The sequence below is a fragment of the Canis lupus genome, chromosome 16 (genome assembly GCF_011100685.1).
Source record: "Canis lupus familiaris isolate Mischka breed German Shepherd chromosome 16, alternate assembly UU_Cfam_GSD_1.0, whole genome shotgun sequence".
Taxonomy (NCBI): Eukaryota; Metazoa; Chordata; class Mammalia; order Carnivora; family Canidae; genus Canis; species Canis lupus.
Window position 1 is genome coordinate 22,037,946 of NC_049237.1, and position 25,318 is coordinate 22,063,263.

A 25,318-nucleotide genomic window follows, 5' to 3' on the forward strand; every position below is an offset into this window, starting at 1 on the left:
ATGTAATTCTTAAAGGCATCACCTTTCATTCTCAGAAAGGACCAATTTAAGATATAAATTATATGATAGGGTACATTGCAAAATCAATGTACCAATCTTTCACCAGCATCCTTTCCAATATGAATTTCAATTTCTCCATCAAAAAGGGGAATCTATTTCCCCTCCTTGAATCTGGACTTACTTATGACTTGGCTTTGGCCAATAAAACACAGTGGAAATGATGTGCTAGTTCCAGGCCCCAGAATATCTTGCATATTTTCATTGTCTCTTTTGGAGCTCTGTGCAGCTGCCATGAAAACATTCCTGAGTGAGCCTGTTAGAGGCTGAAAGATCATGTGGAACAAAGATAAAACCCTACCAGATGAGGCCATCACAGGTCAGCCAATCTCTAGATGACCTGGCAACAGCTGACTGTAGTTGCATGGATGTGCTCAGTGAACATTAGAAAGACTGCCCAGGCAAGCCTAGCTTAAATTTATGATCTGTAAAATTGTGAGCTAAATAAAAGTTCATTGTTTTAAGCCACTCAGTTCTGGGTATTTGTTATGCTTCAAGCTATCTGAAACATAGAGTCATCCTAGTTCTAATCAATACTTTGTCAGTAACCATTCTTGTGAACTTGGACAAGTCCCTTAACTCTGCTGAAGTTAAAAGTTAAGAGTAAATACATTTTGTAAAAAGGTAACTAACATTGCCTGTATTAGTTCCTTAGTGGTGCTGTGAGAAATTACCAAAAATTTAGTAGTTTAAAACCACAAAAATGTATTCTTTTAAAGTTTGGGAAACCAGAAGTCCCAAATTAGTTTCAATGGGCTTGAGTTAAGGTATTGGCAGGAGTCATTCCTTCTGGAGACTCTTGGGGAGAACCCATCCTCTTGCCTTTTTGAGCTTCTGGAGGCTACTTGCATTCCATGGCTTGTAACCCCTTCTTAACATCAGCTCCAACCCTTTAGCTTCTGTTGACACATCTACTTTCTTCCTGATCTCCTGCCTCCCTCTCATATGATCCCACTGATTATATTGGACCTATCTAGATTCCAGTTATAATCTCCCGTCTCCAGATCCTTAAACTTGACTTAATCTGCAGACTCTATTGTGGCATATAAAGAAACATTCACAGGTTCCAGAGAATAAGACCTAGATATCTTTGGGGAGCATACTCCATTCAGCTTACTACATTGCCTAAGAATTCTTTGCATGTTAGGCTCTCACTTGAGCAGTGAAGAAGTAGAGATGTAAAGAATAGTTCCTATTATAAAGTCAAGAAGTTAGACAGGAATGATTTACATGGAGTCCTAAACAATTATAATTGAGTATTCTGTATTTTTTGCAGTCACAATTGCATCTTGCATAAGATATGCCATTGCTTATGGGGGGATACAAAAACCAGCTTGTTCATTAAAGGTTTGAGTTTCAAGGGCAACTATTTCTCAGTGTCCCATCCTAAGTAAGTCATTTAACCAGAATGCATTAAAATGTTATATAGTCTATCCCTAAGGCAGTGATGGTTTAGTAAAAGCAGCTGGAAAAAGAAGTGGAAACTGAATGAGAGGGGTAATTCCAATCTGGGAGGAGAAATATTCTAAATATAAACTATTTGTTTAAGTGACACACTGCAGAGCAATCATTTATTTGTTATTGAGGATGCAGGGGAGGGAAAAGGATATGATAGTGAAAGAGAGAGCAATATAGATGAAGTATCAGAAAAGGGAGAGGAAAAATGTAAAGTGAAAGAAAAATGAAACAGCTCAGTTTAGAAAAGTAAATATTTTTTTATAAATTTACTTTTTATTGGTGTTCAATTTGCCAACATATAGAATAACACCCAGTGCTCATCCCCTCAAGTGCCCCCCTCAGTGCCTGTCACCCAGTCACCCCCACACCCCGCCCACCTCCCCTTCCACCACCCCTAGTTCGTTTCCCAGAGTTAGGAGTCTCTCATCTTCTGTCTCCCTTAGAAAAGTAAATCTTACAAAATACAAAATGGCACAGGAGCTAAATGCAGGCAGTTCAGGCAGAAAGAGAGGCAGAGCCACCATTCCAGCCCTCCTACTAGGATCCACAAGGCATTTGTATTCATTACCACTCCATCTGCTTTTATGATTAATTGCTTTTGAAGAAACATTTCTCCTCAGTGGAAAAATATCAGAATATTTTTTTCAATATGGTAAAATGATAAAAATGACAACTTGTCAAACTCAAGTTAAATTAGAAAGGAAAACAGGGTTAGCACATGCTACTAAGAGAGGATCTAGAACTAAAAGTCAGGTTCTCCCTCTCTGAGGATTCTTGATGCATGAGGAACCAGTGAAAGCACTACAATGTGTTTCAGAATAACAACATAAGGGACACCTGAGTGAATCAGTCAGTTAAGCATGTGCCTTCAGCTCAGGTCATGATCCCAGGGTCCTGGGATGGAGCCTCCCCACCCCCATCAGTGCGCTCTGCTCAGCAGGGCACCTGCTTCTCCCTGTCCCTCTGCCTGCCACTCTGTCTACTTGTATTCTCTCTGTGTGTCAAATAGATAAATAAAATCTTTTTTTTATGATAGTCACAGAGAGAGAGAGAGAGAGAGGCAGAGACACAGGCAGAGGGAAAAGCAGGCTCCATGCACCAGGAGCCTGACACGGGATTCGATCCCGGGTCTCCAGGATCGTGCCCTGGGCCAAAGGCAGGTGCTAAACCGCTGCACCACCCAGGGATCCCGATAAATAAAATCTTAAAGAAAGATTACCAACATAAGAACTAATATTTGTTGAACATTTAATACATGCCTATCCTAGGCTAGGAATTCTATATGTTTTACTTCATTTAATTCTGAAAATAACAAGAGGTAAGTTTTAGACATCTTGCTTTATTTTTTTAATAATAAATTTATTTTTTATTGGTGTTCAATTTAGACATCTTGCTTTAATATAAAGATCTGGAAGAAAGGAGTTAAGTGTCTGAGGTACACACACATCCTGGGTCTCCTGGAATAATGACAGAAGTCTGAATTAGAATATAACACATTCTACAAAAACCACTCAAATCACAAAGAAGTTCAAGGTAAAACTAACTTTAAAAACACCTGCACCCCGATGTTTATAGCAGCAATGTCCACAATAGCCAAACTGTGGAAGGAGCCTCGGTGTCCATTGGAAGATGAATGGATAAAGAAGATGTGGTCTATGTACACAATGGAATATTACTCAGCCATTAGAAATGACAAATACCCACCATTTGCTTCAATGTGGTTGGAACTGGAGGGTATTATGCAGAGTGAAATAAGTCAATTGGAGAAGGACAAACATTATATGTTCTCATTCATTTGGGGAATATAAATAATAGTGAAAGGGAACAGAAGGGAAGGGAGAAGAAATGTGTGGGAAATATCAGAAAGGGAGACAGAACATGAAGACTCTTAACTCTGGGAAATGAACCTAGGGGTGGTGGAAGAGGAGGAGGGCAGGGGCGTGGGGGTGACTGGGTGATGGGCACTGAGGGGGGCACTTGAGGGGATGAGCACTGGGTGTTATTCTATATGTTGGCAAATTGAACACCAATAAAAAGGTAAATTTATTATTAAAAAATAAAAATAATAATAAAAACATGCCTACAGTATGATTTCCTCTACAGGATAAAAGCATACTAAAACTTTAATTTGCATGTAAATAGGGGAAAAAAGCATCTGAAACAAATTGAGACAGCTCTAGAGTTCATACAGAAGAGAATCAAAGAGACACTTCACAGAAAAGAGAATGTGAGAGACTGACTAGTTGATAAATCAGGTCTCAACTGACACCAAAATATTGAAATTGTCCTGCTTCATATTTTCAGATCCCATTTCTTTGAAACTAGAACTAAATCACAAGAAGAAATTTGGAAGAAACTCAAACACATGGAGGCTAAAGATCATTATACTAAAACATGAATGGGTCAACCAGGAAATTAGAGAAGAATTAAAAAGATTCATGGAAACTAATGAAAATGAACACAACTGTTCAAAACCTTTGGGATACAGCAAAGGCAGTCCTAAGAAGGAAATACATTGCAATACAAGCATCCCTCAAAAAATGGGAAAAATCTCAAATAGTCAACCTAGCCTTACACATACAGGAACTGGAGAAAGAATGGCAAATCAAGCCTAACCAAGCAGGAGAAGAGAAATAATAAAGATTTGAGCAGAACTAAATGAAATAGAGACCAGAAGAACTGCAGAACAGCTCAACAAACGAGGAGTTGGTTATTTGAAAGAATTAATAAGATGGACAAATCAGCTAGATTTAATAAAATCATGACTGGAAGAGGAGAGATCACAACCAATACCAAGGAAATACAAACACTTAAAAAACTTATTATGAGCAACTATACACCACAAATTAGGCATACAGTATGGAAGAAATTGATGCATTCCTGGAAACCTACAAATTACCAATATTGGAACAGGAAGAAATAGAAAACCTGAACAGGGCAATAGCCGGGAAGGAAATTGAAGCAGTCATCAAAAACCTCTCAAGACACAAAAGTCCAGGGCCAGATGGCTTCCCAGGGGAATTCTACCAAACATTTAAAGAAGAAATAACACCTAATTCTACTGATGCTATTCTGAATGAGAGAAAGGGATGGAATACATCCAAACTAATTCTTTAATTCCAAAACCAGACAAAGACCCCACCAAAAAGGAGAATTATAGACCAATATCCCTGATGAACGCAGATGCAAAAATTCTCATTAGATCCTAAGCAATAGGATCCAACAGTATATTAAGAGGATTATTCACCATGACCAAGTGGGATTTATCCCCAGGATGCAAGGCTGGTTCATCACTCATAATACAATCAACGTGAGAGATCACATCAACAAGAGAAAAACCAAGAACCATAGGAGCCTCTCAATAGATGCAGAGAAAGCATTTCACAAAACACAGCATCTATTCCTGACCAAAACTCTTCAGAGTGTAGGGATAGAGGGAACATTCCTCAATATCTAAAAGCCATCTATGAAAAGCCCAAGGAAATATCATTCTCAATGGGGAAGCACTGGGAGCCTTTCCCCTAAGATCAGGAACAAGACAGGGATGTCCACTCTCACCACTGCTATTCAACATAGTACTGGAAGTCCTAGCCTCAGCAATCAGACAACAAAAAGACATTAAAGGCATTCAAATTGGCGAAGAAGAAGTCAAACTCTCCCTCTTCGCAGATGACATGATACTCTACGTAGAAAACCCAAAAGCCTCCACCCCAAGATGGCTAGAACTCATACAGCAATTTGGTAGTGTGGCAGGATACAAAATCAATGCCCAGAAATCAGTGGCATTTCTATACACTAACAATGAGACTGAAGAAAGAGAAATTAAGGAGTCAATCCCATTTACAATTGCACCCAAAAGCATAAGATAGGTAGGAATAGGTTTATTCCTAGGTAGGAATAAACCCAACCAAAGAGGTAAAGGAACCATACCCTAAAAACTACAGAACACTTCTGAAAGCAATTGAGGAAGACATAAAGAGATGGAAAAATATTCCATGCTCATGGATTGGAAGAATTAATATTGTGAAAATGTCCATGCTACCCAGGGAAATTTACACATTTAATGCAATCCCTATCAAAATACCATGGACTTTCTTCGGATAGTTGGAACAAATCATCTTAAGATTTGTGTGGAATGAGAAAAGACCCCAAATAGCCAGGGGAATATTGAAAAAGAAAACTAGAGCCAGGGGCATCAGAATGCCAGGTTTCAAGTTGTACTACAGAGCTGTGATCATGCAGGGGCAAGATGGCAGAAGAGTAGGGTCCCCAAGTCACCTGTCCCCACCAACTTACCTAGATAACTTTCAAATCTTCCTGAAAACCATCCTGAATACGGCCTGAGATTTATAGAGGACAGCTGGAATGCTACAGTGAGAAGAGTTTATGCTTCTATCAAGGTATGAAGATGGAAAGAAAATAAAGAAATAAAAAAGCATCCAAGGGGGAGGGGGCCCCCATGAAGAGCTGGGCTAAGGCCTGGTGGCAAGTGCTCCCAGGACAGGAAAACCCAGTCCCGGAGAAGCAGGAGCTTTACCAATCTTCCCAGATGGAAAGGCGCTTGCAGGGAGCTGGGGCAAGATCCCAGGAGAGGCAGGGATGCCATCAGGCTCCCAGAAGCACTAACAGAGGAGGTGCGTCTGGGGGGAGAGCACACCACACACCTTGGGCCCAGCTCCCTAAAGGGCTGGAGCCAGCGCTCTGTGGCCCAGGATCAGCTCAGGTGGCGGCTCTGCAAGGAGGGGGCTGCGAAGTCCTGGAAGTGTGATTCCAGCTGTGAAGGCCCGGGAGCCGAGGGCACTAGGGGACACAGCCCAGGATCCTGCGTCCCCCTGGGACAGGCGGAGGCCGTGAGGACACAGGGCAGCAAGGACGTTCCTGCTGCCATGTGGCCCCGAGCTGTGCAGATCAGTGTCCCCCGCCCCCGAAGCATCCAACACCTGTGGACTGGGAGACTGCAGAAGTTACTGCAGGAACTGACTCCAGAGCTGGAGAGCTGGCTACCACCACTGTTATTGTTCCTCCTGGTGTCACCTTGTTCCTGGGACTGAGCAGGAGCCTCACAGGATAAACAGCTCCCACTGAGCCATGCACCTGGCAGGGTGCTAGGCAGCTCCCCTAGGTGCAAACACCTGAGAATCAGAACAGCAGGACTCTCCCCCAGAAGACCAGCTGGAAGGACAGGGGAAAAGTAAGTTCTTGACCAAGCAGCGCTGGAAATTCCATGGAAGTCGAGGGATTTACAGTATAGAATCAAATTATACTCCTCCTTGTTTTTTGTTTTCTGTTTGTTTCCCCCTCCCCTTTTTTTCTTTATTTTTTCTCTCTTTTTTCTCCTTTTTCCAGTACAACTTGTTTTTGGCCACTTTGCACTGAGCAAAATGACTAGAAGGAAAAACTCACCACAAAAAGAATCAGAAACAGTCCTCTCTCCCATAGAGTTACAAAATTTGGATTACAATTCAATGTCAGAAAGCCAGTTCAGAAGTACAATTCTAAAGCTACTGGTGGCTATAAAAAAAGCATAAAGGATTCAAGAGACTTCATGACTGCAGAATTTAGATCTAATCAGGCCAAAATTAAAAATCAGTTAAATGAGATGCAATCCAAACTGGAGGTCCTAATGACGAGAGTTAATGAGGTAGAAGAATGAGTGAGTGACATAGAAGACAAGTTGATGGCAAGGAAGGAAACTGAGGAAAAAAGATAAAAACAATTAAAAGATCATGAGGATAGACTAAGGGAAATAAATTGACAGCCTCAGAAGGAAAAATCTATGTTTAATTGGGGTTCCCGAGGGTGCCAAAAGGGACAGAGGTCCAGAAAGTGTATTTGAACAAATAATAGTTGAGAATTTCCCTAATGTGGGAAGGGAAACAGGCATTCAGATCCAGGAGATATAGAGATTCCCCACCCCCCCCAAAATCAATAAAAACCGCTCAACACCTTGACATTTAATAGTGAAACTTGCAAATTGCAAAGATAAAGAGAAGATCCTTAAAGCAGCAAGAGACAAGAGATCCCTAACTTATATGGGGAGAAGTCTTATATTAATAGCAGACCTCTCCACAGAGACCTGGCAGGTCAGAAAGGGCTGGCAGGATATATTCAGGGTCCTAAAGGAGAAGAACATGCAACCAAGAATACTTTATCCAGCAAGGCTCTCATTCAGAATAGAAGTGGAGATAAAAAGCTTCCTAGACGGGCAGAAACTGAAAGAATATGTGACCACCAAACCAGCTCTGCAAGAAATATTAAGGGGGACTCTGTAAAAGAAAGAACAAGTCCAAGGAAACAATCCACAAAAACAGGGACTGAATAGGTATCATGATGACACTAAACTCATATCTTTCAGTAGTAACTCTGAATGTGAATGGGCTTAATGACCCCATCAAAAGGTGCAGGGCTTCAGACTGGATAAAAAGCAAGACCCATGTATTTCCTGTCCACAAGAGATTCATTTTAGAAGTTAGGACACCTACAGCCTGAAAATAAAAGGTTGAAGAATGATTTACCTTTCAAATGGTCCTCAAAAGAAAGCAGGGCTAGCCATCCTTATATCAGATAAATTAAAGTTTATCCCGAAGACTGTTAAGAGATGAAGCGGAACACCATCATACTTAAAGAATCTATCCAACAAGAGGACCTACACAATCATGAATATTTATGCCCCAAATGTGGGAGCTGCCAAGTATATCAATCAGTTAATAACCAAAGTTAAGACATACTTAGATAGTAATATACTTATACTTGGTGACTTGAATATAGCACTTTCTACAATCGACAGGTCTTCTAAGCACAACATCTCCAAAGAAACAAGAGCTTTCAATGATACACTGGACCAGACGGATTTCACAGATATTTATAGAACTTTACATCCAGGGCAGCCCCAGTGGCGCAGCAGTTTAGTGCCTGCCTGCAGCCTGCGGTGTGATCCTGGAGACCCGGGATTGAGTCCCACATGGGGCTTCCTACATGGAGCCTGCTTCTCCCTCTGCCTGTGTCTCTGCCTCTCTCTCGCTCTCTCTGAATGAATAAATAAATAAATCTTTAAAAAAAAAAAGAACTTTACATCCAAACGCAACTGAATACACATTCTTCTTTTTTTTAAATAAATTTATTTTTTATTGGTGTTCAATTTGTCAACATACAGAATAACACCCAGTGCTCATCCCGTCAAGTGCCCCCCTCAGTGCCTGTCACCCAGTCACCCCCACCCCCCGCCCACCTCCCCTTCCACCACCCCTAGTTCATTTCCCAGAGTTAGGAGTCTTCCATGTTCTGTCTCACTTTCTGATATTTCCCACTTATTTTTTTCTCCTTTCCCCTTTATTCCCTTTCACTATTTTTTATATTCCCCAAATGAATGAGACCATATAATGTTTGTCCTCAGATTGACTTACTTCACTCAGCATCATACCCTCCAGTTCTATCCATGTTGAAGCAAATGGTGGGTATTCGTCATTTCTAATGGCTGAGTAATATTCCATTGTATACATAAACCACATCTTTATCCATTCATCTTTCGATGGACACTGAGGCTCCTTCCACAGTTTGGCTATTGTGGACATTGCTGCTATAAACAGCGAGGTGCAGGTGTCCCGGCGTTTCATTGCATCTGTATCTTTTAATACACATTCTTCTGAAGTGCACATGGAACTTTCTCCAGAATAGACCACATACTGGGTCACAAATCAGGTCTTAACTGATACCAAAAAATTGGGATCGTCCCCTGCATATTTTCAGACCATAATGCTTTGAAACTAGAACTAAATCACAAGAAGAAATTTGGAAGGATTTCAAACACTTGGAGGTTAAGGACCATCTTGCTAAAAGATGAAAGGGTCAACCAGGAAATTAGGGAAGAATTAAAAAGATTCATGGAAACTAATGAGAATGAAGATACAACTGTTTAAAATCTTTGGGATACAGCAAAAGCAGTCCTGAGGGAGAAATACATTGCAATACAAGCGTCCATCCAAAAACTGGAAAGACCTCAAATACGAAAGCTAACTTGCACCTAAAGGAGCTAGCAAATAGATCCTACACACAGCAGAGGAAGAGAATTAATAAAGATTCGAGCAGACCTCAATGAAATAGAGACCAGGAGAACTGTGGAACAGATCAACAAAACCGGGAGTTGGTTCTTTGAAGAATTAAAAAGATAGATAAACCATTAGCAGCCTTATTAAAAAAGAGAGAGAAGGGGAACCCTGGGTGGCGCAGCGGTTTAGCGCCTGCCTTTGGCCCAGGGCGCGATCCTGGAGACCCAGGATCGAATCCCACGTCAGGCTCCCGGTGCATGGAGCCTGCTTCTCCCTCTGCCTTGTGTCTCTGACCTCTCTCTCTCTCTCTCTCTCTGTGACTATCATAAATAAATAAACATTTTAAAAAAGAAGAGAGAAAAGACTCAAATTAATAAAATCATGAATGAGAAAAGAGAGATCACCACCAATACCAAGGAAATGCAAACGATTTTAAAAACTTATTAAGAGTAGCTATACGCCAATAAATTAGGCAGGATTTGAATCCAGATATTGTTTTCTTTATATGGAGACTTTTTTTTTTTGACTCAGCAGTATGCCAGTTATCAATGCATTGCCTCTAGGCCTAAATTCATACTTCATTGCCTGCTCTGTAAAAGTGGGTCTGGGCCCTTGAAATCTGTTTCCTTTGCCAGCTGGCACAAAAGCTTTGTTAGTAGAGGGTTTTTTTCTGGATTGGAAGTGCCCATTCAACAGTCTCCTGCAAAGCCTCTCCTGCGGTGGATGTGGCTTCACCTGTGCTCATTTCCATAGCATGAATCTTTTCCAGCAATTAGTTCCTATAGTAAGCATGGCTCATGCAGTGAACTTGTCTTGCCCAGTACTCAGCAATTTCAGTGATGCAGTGTCCCCAGCATCCAGATCCTGCAGGTTGAGTAGCTTCTCCAGTGCCAGGTTCCTGAAGTATACAGTGGTCAGCAAACTGCAATGGCCAGCAGCTTCTTCCTGCATCTCCTTGGGCAGTTTTTTCACAGAGTGACTCCAGTAGAAAACCTTTCCATGAGATACTTTCCCTGGCATTCTTGAGGATAGATTTCTAGCAATTTCTAGAGGGCAAATGCCCAACAGCTTCTACTGGCATAGTGGCATGGCAATTTATCTACCATTTAGTGAGTATAGCCATGCCTTTCCAAGATCTGGATTTCAGCCCTGGGGGAGATGTGGACTCTTCTTTGAGTGCTTTTTTCTCAGCCTTACTGGTAGTTGCTGCACCTTTTATTTAGTATTCCTATTTTCTTTAGTGTTTTTCTTACCCTTTACTCATTATTTCAGTCCTTTTTTTAAAAGAAAAAAAAGCAGAATTATTCCTTTTATTACAAAACTTAGTGATCTAATGACTTCTGTACTTTTCCTTATAAGAATAAGATATAAAAAAAATCACTACTGATGTTCAAAATCGGAAACCAGATAATCAGACCAAAAAAAAAATCACATTTATTTCAATTGTTCAAAATGAAAATACAGCAAGTCAATTTACAATGTTTCACATTCAGTTGCATTTGGATGTAAAGTTGTTTGTTTTTTTTTTAAAGATTTATTTATTTATTCATTCAGAGAGAGCGAGAGAGAGGCAGAGACACAAGCAGAGGGAGAAGCAGGCCCCATGCAGGAAGCCCGATGTGGGACTCAATCCCGGGTCTCCAGGATCACACCCCAGTTTTAAGTATAATGAAAACTTGATATACAAAAATGAAAGGGTAAATAGCACAAATAAAGCTCAATTAAAAAAAAAATTCAAGTAACCCGAAAACCTTTAGACTAAAATATCCCATTTATGACAATTTGGAAACTCCTTAATTTACAGACACCAGTAGCACATTGCTGTCGAAAGGGCTTCTCAGAGAAGGAGAATCACCCCAAACCAGTCAGCTCAGGACCAGAGTGGAAGTTTTTGGGGCAGGCTATTCTGGATTTGGCCTGCCTCACTCTCACTGTTGATCCATAAGGTTCGACCCATGATACTTGGATGTTTAGGCAAATTCTAGAAAATGTTTAAAGTTCAATATGAGGCCAACACCCTGCTAAGAGATACTGAAATGGCCACTATATATTTACAAGATTTTAAAGACCAATCTTAGCTTCAGGCCTCTGGTGTTACAGGGGAAAGACAGACTGATACTTCTTCCATTACTTAGAACCTTTCTGTAAGGTTAGCAACACGGCCTTTACAACCTCCTCACGAAAATCATACTTCGTTATAGATTTACTTATTTCTACACATACAGAACTTTTTACATAAAAGTAGAAAAAGTTCCCGCTAGGAAGGTAATTAAAGGTTGTTAATGTTCTTTGTTTCTCAGTTAATGTTTTCTCAGCCTTACTGGTAGTTGCTGCACCTTTTATTTAGTATTCCTATTTTCTTTAGTGTTTTTCTTACCCTTTACTCATTATTTCAGTCCTTTTTTAAAAAAAAAGCAGAATTATTCCTTTTATTACAAAACTTAGTGATCTAATGACTTCTGTACTTTTCCTTATAAGAATAAGATATAAAAAAAAATCACTACTGATGTTCAAAATCGGAAACCAGATAATCAGACCAAAAAAAAATCACATTTATTTCAATTGTTCAAAATGAAAATACAGCAAGTCAATTCACAATGTTTCACATTCAGTTGCGTTTGGATGTAAAGTTGTTTGTTTTTTTTTTAAAGATTTATTTATTTATTCATTCAGAGAGAGCGAGAGAGAGGCAGAGATACTAAGATATCACTTAGCAGCCAAGACACATGTTTATTTCTGCTCCGCAGAAGCAAGGTTAGCTATTCGCTTCAATTCAGGAAGGTGTGTGCTTTCAGGATGGTGGAGATGAGATATTTATTGCATCTTTTTCTCAGTCTTCTTCATCTTTTCATTATAGGCAGTAAATTTGAGAATCTGTTCCGAAAATTCTATCCCACCATGTAAATGTGGAAGCATAGTTTCCGATAAAGTTCATGTGGTGGAAATCATGATGCCGAGAACCAGCATAGAAAGGGATCAGATTTAAAAGGTTCAGGGGAATGTCATAGCCACAATGGACATCAATAGTTTCTATCAAAAAGGGTGTTGCCTGTGTTCTTCTCTAGGATTTTGATGGAATCTTGTCTCACATTTAGATCTTTCATCCATTTTGAGTTTATCTTTGTGTATGGTGAAAGAGAGTGGTCTAGTTTCATTCTTCTGCATGTGGATGTCCAATTTTCCCAGCACCATTTATTGAAGAGAGTGTCTTTCTTCCAGTGGATAGTCTTTCCTCCTTTATCGAATATTAGTTGCCCATAAAGTTCAGGGTCCATTTCTGGATTCTCTATTCTGTTCCACTGATCTATGTGTCTGTTTTTGTGCCAGTACCACACTGTCTTGATGACCACAGCTTTGTAGTACAACCTGAAATCTGGCATTGTGATGCCCCCAGATATGGTTTTCTTTTTTAAAATTCCCCTGGCTATTCGGGGTCTTTTCTGATTCCACACAAATCTTAAAATAATTTGTTCTAACTCTCTGAAGAAAGTCCATGGTATTTTGATAGGGATTGCATTAAACGTGTATATTGCCCTGGGTAACATTGACATTTTCACAATATTAATTCTGCCAATCCATGAGCATGGAATATTTTTCCATCTCTTTGTGTCTTCCTCAATTTCTTTCAGAAGTGTTCTATAGTTTTGAGGGTATAGATCCTTTACCTCTTTGGTTAGGTTTATTCCTAGGTATCTTATGCTTTTGGGTGCAGTTGTAAATGGGATCAAACTAATGGTCACCCATGCCCAAAGGAGAATGACATGATCACATAAAAGCATGATTCCAATGAAAAATCCAGTTCCAAGAATCAGAGTTTCCAAAGGATGCGCATATTCAGCTTCCATTCCAAATGGAGCCTGAAACTAATGATGAACTTTATGAATATATTTACATATTCTTTTGTGATGCAAGAGCCTATGCAGGAAATAGTGCCAGGTATCCTCAATCACCTCACAGACAAAGCATCTTGCCAAAAGCATATACTACCTTGATTCTTTCCCAATCATAAGGTATATTAAAATACTCTGTAAAATAATAAGTTCCACAGATCAAAGGAAGCTGGATACAAAAGTGATTAAAGAGAAGTACTTTAAAATATTTCCATTGGTTTTCGCATGTTTCTGGTTTATCCTTTTGAATTTTGTACTTTTTCATGAAAGGTATTAATTGAAACAAAAATCCAGGTAAACAGAACAAGAAATAAGGAACTTTGTGAACTATCAAGGATCCCCATGTTGCAATCTGGAACTTTGTGTAATTATTCAAGAAATAGTTCCAAGCATTTTTAAATGGTTCTTGTAGAGGGTTCTCAGGTAAAAGTGAATCTACATACTCCACAGCCAAGGATGCTGACCTAAGATGCTGATACTTTCATTTGTGCCATTTTTCAAATCTCTGCAGAAAGCCTTAGAATTCTGGCGGAGCCATTTCAGTCCTTTCTTATACTCTTTTTTTTTTTTTTTTTTTTTTTGGTATTCAATTGTCCTTGATCAAATTACTGTGCATTTTCTCTTCTGATTAGACCCTAACTAATACAAGTAGTTAGCTTTGTGGCTATAAGCATGGATCCTGGTGCTATCACTTATAAGTAACCTGGGGCAATTTATTTGTAGGGGTTTACTGAAGTAATATATTTAAATGCTTTGCACAGACTTTTTTCAGTAAATAACAATTTTCATCATATTTTTAAAAATTAAATTTTACTTAACATACAGTGCAATATTGGTTTCTGGAGTAGAACTCAGTGATTCATCACTTACATACAATACTCGGTACTCATCACAAATACCCTCTTTAATACCCAGCACCTGTCTAGCCCATCTCCCATCCATGTTCCTCCATTAACCCACAGTTTATTCTCTATCATTAAGAGTCTTTTAGGGCAGGGCACCTGGGTGGCTCAGTGCTTGATCGTCTGCTCAGGTCATGATCCCAGGGTCCTGGGATCAAACCCTGCGTCAGACTCCCCACAGGGAGCCTGCTTCTCCCTCTGCCTGTGTTTCTGCCTCTCTCTCTGTGTCTCTCATGAATAAATTAATAAAATCTAAAGAAAATAGTCTCTTAGGGCTTGCTTCCATCTCTCCTTCCCCTCTTCACATATGTTCATCCGTTTTCTTTCTTAAATTTCTTTCTTTCTGTCCACATATGAGGGAGATCATATGGTATTCGTCTTTCTCTGACTTATTTCACTTAGTATAATATACTCTAGCTCCATCTACATGATTGAAAATGGCAAGATTTCATTCTTTTTTATGGCTGAGTAATATTCTATTATATATATAATATAAAAAATAGGTTGCTATATAAAATAAAATATAAATATAGGGGATCCCTGGGTGGCTCAGCGGTTTCCCACCTGCCTTTGGCCCAGGGTGCTGTCCTGGAGTCCCGGGATCGAGTCCCGTGTCGGGTTCCTGGCATGGGGCCTGCTTCTCCCTCTGTCTGTCTGTCTGTCTCTCTCCTGTCTATCATAAAAAATAAATCTTTAAAAATAAATAAATAGGGATCCCTGGGTGGCGCAGCGGTTTGGCGCCTGCCTTTGGCCCAGGGCGCGATCCTGGAGACCCGGGATCGAGTCCCACGTCGGGCTCCCGGTGCATGGAGCCTGCTTCTCCCTCTGCCTGTGTCTCTGCCTCTCTCTCTCTCACTGTGTGCCTATCATAAATAAAAAAAAAAAAAAAAAAAAAAAAAAAATAAATAAATAAATAAATAAATAAAATAGAATAGAATATATAATATACTATATAGGGATCCCTGGGTGGTGCAGCGGTTTAGCGCCTGCCTTTGGCCCAGGGCGTGATCCTGGAGACCCGGGAGTGAGTCCCACATCAGGGTCCCTGCATGGAGCCTGCTTCTCCCTCTGTCTATGTCTCTGCCTCTCTCTCTCTGTGTGACTATCATAAATAAATAAATACAAATAAATAAATAAATAAATAAACAAATAAATAAATAATATACTATATATAATGGACATTTGGGCTTGATGGATATTTGGGCTCTCTCCACAGTTTGGCTATTGTTGATGCTGCTATAAACATCAGGGTGCATGTATGTATTTTAATCTGCATTTTTGTATCATTTGGGTTAATACCCAGTCATGCAATTGCTGAATCATAGGGCAGTTCTATTTTTAACTTTTCGAGGAACTTACATACTGTTCTCTCAAGTAGCTGCACCCCAACAGTGCAAGAGAGTTCCTCTTTCTCTGCATCCTCACCCAAACCTGCTGTTTCTTATGTTATTAATTTTAGCCATTCTGACAGGTATGTAGTGGTTTCTCATCATGGTTTTGATTTGTATTTCCCTGATAATGAATGTAGTTGAGCATCTGTTTCATCTAGATAGTCTGTTAGCCATCTAGATGTCTTCTTTGAAAAATGTCTATTCATATCTCCTGCCCATTTCTTAACTGGATTATTTGTTTTTTTTGGTTGTTGAGTTTGGTAAGTTCCTTATAGATTTTGAATACTACTAACCTTTTATTGGATTTGTCATTTGCAAAAATCCCATTCTATGGGCTGATTTTTAGCTTTATTGATTGTTTGAACTCTCAATAGTTCATTTTTGCTTTTGTTTTCCTTGTTTTCAGCGACCTAATAAGAAACTGCTACAGTTAAGGTCAAAGAGGTTTCTGCCTGTGTTTTTCTCTAGGATTTTTAAGGGCTTTCTGTCTCACATTTAGGTCTTTCATCCATTTCGAATGTATTTTTTTGTATGGTGTAAGAAAGTGGTCCAGTTTCATTCTTCTGCGCATGCTGTCCAATTTTCCCAATACCTTTGTTGAAGAAACTTTTTTCCACTGGATATTCTTTCCTACTTTGTCAAAAATTAGTTGATCACAGAGTTGAGGGTCCATTTCTAGGTTCTCTATTCTGTTGCATTGATCTAGGTGTCTGTTTTTCTTTTTGTTTTGTTTTGTTGTTGTTGTTTTTAATATATTTTTTTAAATAATAAATTTATTTTTATTGGTGTTCAATTTGCCAACATACAGAATAACACCCAGTGCTCATCCCTTCAAGTGCCCACCTCAGTGCCTGCCACCCAGTCACCCCCACCCCCGCCCTCCTCCCCTTCCACCACCCCTAGTTCATTTCCCAGAGTTAGGAGTCTTCCATGTTCTGTCTCCCTTTCTGATATTTCCCACTTATTTTTTCTCCTATCCCCTTTATTGGAGTTCGATATGCCAACATATACTATAACACCCAGTGCTCATCTCGTGAAGTGCCTCCCTCAGTGCCCGTCTAGGTGTCTGTTTTTGGGTCATTACCATACTGCCTTGATGATCACAGCTTTGTAATATAGCTTGAAATCCAGAATCATGAGGTCTCCAATTTTGTTTTTCTTTTTCAAAATTGCTTTGGCTATTCAGAGTCTTTTGTGGTTCCATATAAATTTCAGGGTTGTTTGTGAAAATTGCTGGTGGTTTTTTGATAGGAATTTTATTAAATGTATAGATTGCTTTGGGTAGTATAGACATTTTAACAGTGTTTGTTCTTCCAACCCATGAACATGGAATGCTTTTCCATTTCTTTGTGTCCTATTCAATTTCCTTCATAAGTGTTCTATAGTTTTCCAAGTAAACATCTTTTACCTCTTTATTAGGTTTATTCCTAGGTATCTTATTGTTTTTGGTGCCTTTGTAAATGGAATCAGTTCCTTGATTTCTTTTTCTGCTGCTTTGTTATAGGTGCAAAGAAATACAACAGATTTCTGCACATTGACTTTTTAAAACTTTTATTTACTTATTCATGAGAGACAGAGAGAGAGAGAGAGAGAGTGGCAGAGGCAGAGGGAAAAGCAGATTCCCCATGGAGCAGGGACCCTGATGCCAGACTCCATCCTAGGACCCCCAAACCATGATCTGAACCAAAAGCAGATGTTTAAGCAACTGAGCCACCCAGGTGCCCCCTGGACATTGATTTTATATCCTGTAACTTTGCTAAAATTTATGTATCAGTTCTAGCAATTTTTTGGTTCTGAGGTTTTCAACATATACTATCTGTTGCCTACAAATAATGAAAGTTTGACTTTTTTCTTGCCAATTTGGATGCTTTGTATTTGTTTCTGTTGTCTGATTCCTGAGGCTAAGACTTCTAGTACTATGTTAAACAGTAATGGTGAGAATGGACATCTTTGTCTTATTCCTTTTTTTTTTTTTTTAATTTTTATTTATTTATGATAGTCACAGAGAGAGAGAGGCAGAGACACAGGCAGAGGGAGAAGCAGGCTCCATGTAGGAAGCCCCATGTGGGACTCGATCCTGGGTCTCCAGGATCGCACCCTGGGCCAAAGGCAGGCGCTAAACCGCTGCGCCACCCAGGGATCCCCTGTCTTATTCCTGACTGTAAGGGAAAGGCTATCATTTTTTTCCCCATTGAGAGAGATATTAGCTGTGGGTCTTTTGTATACAACCTTTGTGATGTCAAGGTATGTTCCCTCTATTGCTACTTTGTTGAGAGTTTTTATCAAGAAAGGATGCTGTACTTTGTCAAATGCTTTTTTTTTTTTTTTTGCATCTATTGAGAGGATCATGTGTTTCTATCCTTATTAATGTGGTGTATCACATTGATGGACTTTCAAATATTGAAGCTTCCCTGCACCAAGGAATAAGTCCCATTTGATTGTGGTGAATAATTCTTTTAATGTACTGTTGGATTTGATTAGCTAGTATCTTGTTGAGAATCTTCGCATCCATGTTCATCAGGGATATTTGCCTGTAATTCTCCTTTTTAATGGGGTCTTTGGTTTTGGAATTAAGATAATACTTTTGATTGGAGCATTTGGTCCATTTACATTTAGAGTTATTATTGAAAAATATCAGTTAAGTGCTGTTGTGTTACCTGCAGAATTGGTGTTTCTGATGATATTCTCTGGTCCTTTCTAGTCTGTTGTTTTTGGAGATTTTTTTTTTTAAATCCACTCAAAGAGTCCCCTTTAAAATTTCTGGCATGGCTGGTTTAGTGATCACAAATTCCTTTAGTTTTTGTTTGCCTGGGAAACTCTATCTCTTCTATTCTGAATGACAGACTTGTTGGATAAAAAGTTCTTGGCTGCATATTTTTCCCTTTCAGCACATTCAGTATTTCTTTCCACTTTTTTCTGACCTGCCAGGTTTCAGTGGACAGATCTGCTGTGAACCTGATTTTCTCTTATAGGTTAAGAACCTTTTTCCCTGTTGTTCCTTTTAGGATTTTTTTCCTTGTCTTTGTATTTTGTGAATTTGACTGCGATATGCTTTGGTGATGGTTGGTTCTTGAGTTTAATGGGAGTTTTCTGTGCTTCTTGGATTTGGATGTCTAGGTCTTTCCATATTTAGGGAATTTTTCAACTCAAATTTTCTCAACAAAACTTCTACCCTTTTTTCTTTCCATCTTTTGGGATACCTAAGATATATTATTATGCTTTAATAAGTTCCTGAGATCCCTACATCTACCTTCATGGTCTATTACTTTTCCTACCTCCTACCCTCTTCTTTTCAGTTTCATTATTTTCCAAAATTTTATCTTCTATATCACTGATTCACTTCTCTGCTTCACCCATCCTTATTTTTAGGGCCTCCACTCAGGACTGGATCTCAGTGATAGCATTTTTAACTTCAGCGTGACTAGATTTTAGTTCTTTTATCTCTGCAGTAAGGGGTTCTGTAGTGTCTTACTTACATGCTTTTTTTCAAGCCCAGATAGTCTGCTTTTAAAAGAATCTAGATCCCATTAAACAAAAAAATAGATAAAGTAAAATACAATGAAAGTAAGTTAAAAATGAAAATATAAATATAAAGTATACATAAAATATGAAAAAGGAAAAAAATTAAAATGAATGAAAAATAATAATTCAAAAATGAAGAATAAAATACAAAGGTAGGTAGATAATATTTTCCCCTACAGCTGAAGATTTACAGCTCTACAACTCTCCATGAGCAGTAAACTTTGTGTGATTTGTTTTCTGCTGGTCTTCTGGAAGAGGGCCTGTTGCTCTGATTCTCAGGTGGATTTGCCCTAGTGAAAATATGCCTCCAGTGCATGGGGAGACAAGGTTTGGTAAGCAGCTCTGGAGTCCACTAAGTGGTGCTATTTTGCTCCCTGAAGGCTTTCAGCCATGATTAGCAAGATGAATATGGCCACACCCAACTCTCTAGCCCAATCTGAAAGTTTTCACCTCCCACTCTTCAGTGAGACTCACAGAAGAGCAACCCATCACATTTTTGTCCCCAGTTTTGGTCAGAACCCTGCATTAACCCTGCCTGTATCTGAACTTTTTTATCTCATGCTCGTGACTTTCAAAACTTCAAATTTTAGGGACTCCTGTGGTGTGGATCTATGCTGTTCTTCTGGGGGAGGGAGTCCCCCCCATGCTTTCCAATTGTCATCATTGTTAATAGCACAATTATTTTTTTCCAAAAAACTTACTGAGCCTCCCTGATTCAAGTGCCTTTTAGGTACATTGGAAATCCAAGTGGGCATTTACAACTGTTTAGATTTAGAATTTAGCTAGGCTTTGAGGAGAATATACTAAGAAAAGATGGGCTGTAGATGCTTTCAGGTAGAACTGAAATCCCCAGATCTGAGCGTTCATCTACCCCTGTCCATGAGCATGTCTCTTATTATGGTTAGGAATCATAGATTACCTAAACATCAAGTACAGAGAGGCAAACCACAGATCACACTGCCCAAAAACCAGCCTCTTCAGGGTGGAGACACTGCCTCTCAAAGTTGTCCACAACCTGGCTGCAAGTTGTTCTCAACCCTAGCATGGAATAGCCCAACTTCCATATCTCCTAGTAGACAAACTGGAGGAGTACATTCAGGGAGATCATTCTATCACCCCTCTTTTAATAGTTGTAGGGAAACGAAGAGGAATAGCGATCCATATTTCAAAGGAAGAAGTAAAAACAAAAACTCAGAGCAGACTTGCTCATTGGGTTGAATTACACAATTTTTTTCAGTAAATTTCATTAGTTCTTAACTTATTTCAATTAGATCTCTGTTATACTTTATATTATTTTTATTGGAATTTTTTTCTGAGGCTATTTAGCGATACTATACTTATCTTTTTATGTAAGGGCTAAAGTAATGTTTGGATATATGGTTTGCTGCTATTATTGAGCATGGTTCCGTGGCAGAACAAATATTTCTTAAATGAATGAATCAATTTTTGGTACCTAAGTCTTGATCCATAAAGATGTTTTCATGGTTATCTTATGTGCTATGTAAAGTGCATGAAAAATCTCAGCTTAAACATGCATCTAGAGTAGTATTGTCCAGTAGATGATTGAGATGTGTATATAACACATATAACATATGCTATATATATGTTACTTAAAAAAATATTTTATTTATTCATGAAACACACACACACAGAGGCAGAGACATAGGCAGAGGTAGAAGTAGAAGCAGGCTCCACGCAGGGAACTCAATATGGGACTTGATCCCAGGACTCCAGGATCATGTTCTGAACCAAAGGCAGATGCTCAACCACTGAGCCCCCCAGGTGTCCCAGTATATATATGTTATATATTAGTGATATGTAGGTCAGGTAACTAAAACAAAATTTTAAATTTGCACATGTGATTGGTGGCTATCATATTGAACAATACTTTTCTAGAGGACCAAGATCATAACTAGTAGTAGATATCATCAAAGTAGTAGTATCATCAAAAGTAGCTGATGGGAGTACTAAATACTTGTTAACCTTTATGTGCAGACTGTGGCTTAGTAAAGTAGCCCGCTCCAAAATTCTTCTAAGAGTTAAATTACAAAATCAACACAGTGTGGATGAGCTGAGATATATGCTAAAAACACAATTCTTCCTGGGCCAGAAGCCAGAGGAACAAGCTGACAACTACTATTAATGGAATTAATGCCATCAATAAGGTAATGTTAGTTAATATTATCTATTATTATTATTTTATATTACTATTATTACAAGGGTTTGTTAAGGGCCAAATACTGTGTTAAGTGTTTATATGTAATGTCTTATTTGAGCTCCATAACAACCTGATGAGTGAGTGTTATTATTCACATTTTAAAAATGTGGAAACAGGAACAGAGATTAGGTAATTTGACTAGGGTCACACAACCAGTAAGGTGCATGGTGTGGAGTTAAAGGCAGCTCTTTTGGATTCCAGTATATCTGTTATTAACCATTTATTCTACTGAACAGAAATAAGCATGTGAGGCCATGTATATTTAACGCTACATAGTGTGGTGTCCATCCAAGACCCTGTGAATTATGTTTGTAAAGTCACTCCTTAGGAGGGAAAAGTGTCACAAATGACTTCAAAGGAAAGGTGACCTAGAAGACATAATGCCTTTCATTTTGATTCCATCCAAAATGTATTCATTGAGCAGCTTCTTGGGATGCCACGTACATAGCACATTACTTCACACAAAGTTGAGTAAGGTAGTTTTTTTCTGCCCTTGAGGAGCTAAATTATACTTTGTAGATATGCCTAAGGGGGAAAATGTTTGTTACCACAACAGCAACATTCCAAGTCACTTTATGATTTTATTTTTATTCTCATAAAAGATTGACATGTGACTTTACCCTTCCATCCTCTGAGTCTGTCAGCACAAATGAGCTTCTGTGGATCTTATTAACCTGAAGATATTGACAAAATCCTCTTTTTGGCCAGCAAAGGAAATGCTACCTAAAGGGACCCCCTGGGAGGACTCCCAGATAAAATATAGAATACTCAGTAACATTTGATTTTCAGATAAACGACAAATACTTTCCATAGTATAAGTATGTCTCAAATATCGCATGGGGCATATGCTAAAAAGCCATTGTTGTTAATCTGCAATTGAAATGTAGTTGAGCATCTTATATTTTATCTGCAACTGTACTCTAGAGAGATTGCCAGTTAAGAATTTCATGGATATACTCTTCCAGGCCATAAAGGCCTCTCACAAATTTTAGTAGTGTGGCCAAAATTGTTTTTTTCCCCCCAAATTCTGTTATAACTTAGGACAGAACTATCTGTAGTCAGGAAACGTTACCTAGAAAAGGAGCAGCAGATTGTCCTTAAAGCAAGGGTAGGCAAATGAATTGACAGAAAGAGCTGTTTCAGAAGGGCAAGCCCAAGGCACATACTTCAGGCAGGGTTTATGCAATGGGCCAGTAGGAAGCCCCCTAACACAGAGAAGAGAGTGCTGGGCTCCCCATTCACTTCTACGTATAAGCAAGCCTTCTGGCCAGCTCAGTAGCAACATCCAGGTCACGTTTCATAATACAGTGGTCAAAGCCTGGTCTCCCTTCTTTATGAGGAGAGCTAACAGATACAAGGCAGAATGGGTAGCACTGCATCATGCACAATAATGGCAGGAAACAACCAGTTGCCCTTTGTGAGTACAGAAGGCTTCTGTAGCCATGTGAGTTAACAAAGCAATGATTCTCAAACTTTGTTGGCATCAGCTCCATCTGAAGGGCTTGATAAAGCACATATGGCTGGGCTTCATCCCCAGAGTTTCTGACTCAGTAGATCCAAGGTAGGATGGAGAATTTGTATTTTAAACAAATTCTCAGGAGATGCTGCTAGTGCTGCTTCAGGACCACAGTTTGGGAACTGCTCTAAAGCGGGGTTTCTCAAGTTTTAATGTACACCTGGGGACATCATTTAAATGCAGAATCCTAACTCACCAGGTCTGGGGTGAGGCCTAAGATTCTACTTTTCCCAAAATGTCCAAGGGGATGTTACTAAGTTGCCAAGCTCCAAGGAAGTAGTTCTCAAGCCTGGGTGCATGATAGAATCACCCAGGGAACTTCTAAAATTTCCATATTCCAGATCAATTCATTCAGAATTTTGTGGGTGGCATCCAGGCATATGGAGCTATAAAGACTATTTTTACTGCCAGCTCCTCCCAAAGATACACAGAGATTCCTACTCCCGTGATGGAGTCATTGCTTCTCAAAACGGAGGCTGACAAGAAAGATACTGACTCTGATTTCTGTATATCAAGATAGAAGCTGTTGAGGTATTAAAATGCTAAATATCTGAAGAGATGGAACCTGATGCAGGCTTGTTCTCATCTGTAAAATGGGGGAAATAATAGTGCTATATCACAGAATTTCATAAAGATTGAATGAGAGGATCTATGCTAAGTAGCTGGCATAGTGCCAGGTGCTCGATAGATATTTTAAATAATAATATTATCTGTCATTGTTACTACAATCCAACTGCCCACCTGAGTTTTCTCTTATTTCTCAATATTACAACCTTCCACATGGGTGCCAGACCAAATCTGAACTACTCTATTGGCAAGTGATTTGTCTGTTGTGGCCAGCCTTGTGTGGAAAGCTCTTCCTTCTATTAAGTTCTTGTAGATTCCAATAATCAATCCTAGTTAAACCCCTTAGATTGCTATAGCACAATTCTCATTTCCCTTCCACATAAGATTCATTAACTTTTAAATCAGTATTCCTTAGTTCTGTCATGGATTAACCGTTCTCTGTTCGTATATGCTACATTTCTCATTACATTGTTCATGATTTTTGCCATCCTGACTGATAATTTTGCATACTCTCTGGTTTGTTTACATCTCAAGTCTCAAGACACTTTATCCTGGTGTAGTCTCATTAGTGTAGAGCATTAGTGTAGTGACTCACCTTCTTGTTTTAGAAATCATACTTATATCACACAAAGTATGCACCAGTGTCTTTGGTGGCTACATCACTGTTCGTTTTGAGCTTGCTGTGGATTAAAGCTGGAGAATTTCTTTCCTATGTGTTTGCTATACTATGCAACAGAAGGTCTTAGCTTGACCTTGTATGGTTGGTTTTTTTTTTAATAACTGATATGTAAAATCTTACACACTTACACTTTAACACTTCACATTGTTAATTTGTCCCATTTCCCTGCCTCGTGAGATTTTTTTTTTTGTATTTTGATTCTATCCTTTAGTAAAATCATTCTCTCCCAGCCTTTTGACATACACACTTTTAATAAACACATTTTTTTGTAGTTTTAGTCAAGTTATTAATTGAAATGTTGGACAGCTGGAGCCAAAAAGCAGGCTTTGCATAAGGACACTAGACATGCTCTTCTAGGTTGAGAGGTATCTTAGCACCATTCAAATGATTACACACCCACCAATTGTATTATATCGATTATTTCACTATTTTGCCCAGATATATTTATGACCACATTAAATTCTTTGTTATGGCTCATTTTGTCTACTACATTTTCTAATCTACTTAATCTTACAAAATAGGAAATATATAGTCTGAAATGATTTGTTCTTGAGAATCCATGCTGGCTTGTAGTAATTGTTGCATCCTTATGCTCTCTTAACTATGCCTAGAATTAATACCAAGCTCACTAGTCTACAGTATCCAGAATTTCTTTTCTGATATTAGAAAAAATATATGCCTATCTCTAATACTTACCATGGCTTATAATTTTTCAGTAAAAATTGCATGACTCAGCAGTCCCACTGTTAAATCTCACAGTACTGTGGAATAGAATTAATGTAGAGGTGAGACATTACTTAGAGTTGATAGTTCTTTCCTATCTTAATTTTCCCTGGGTTTTAGTTTCTTCTCATGAGTGTTTCATCTTTTAATATTAAATTCTGCAATAAATAGAATATGCTAAGACATATAAAACTCCTAATCCTGAACAGACAACTGGGCAATTAGGATTCATGTTTGTTTCTTTTCTAAATTGAGATATAATTGACATTATAACATTATATTAGTTTCAGGTGTACAGTAGGATTCAATATTTAAGAGGATTAATTTTTTTTAACAATACATTTATTTTT

General features: G+C 38.8%; 1 pseudogene; it reads right to left on the bottom strand.

The window, feature by feature from the left end:
- Window positions 1-12,374: 12,374 nt before the first annotated feature.
- LOC100682550 lies at window positions 12,375-14,392 on the bottom strand (annotated as a pseudogene).
- Window positions 14,393-25,318: the final 10,926 nt, after the last annotated feature.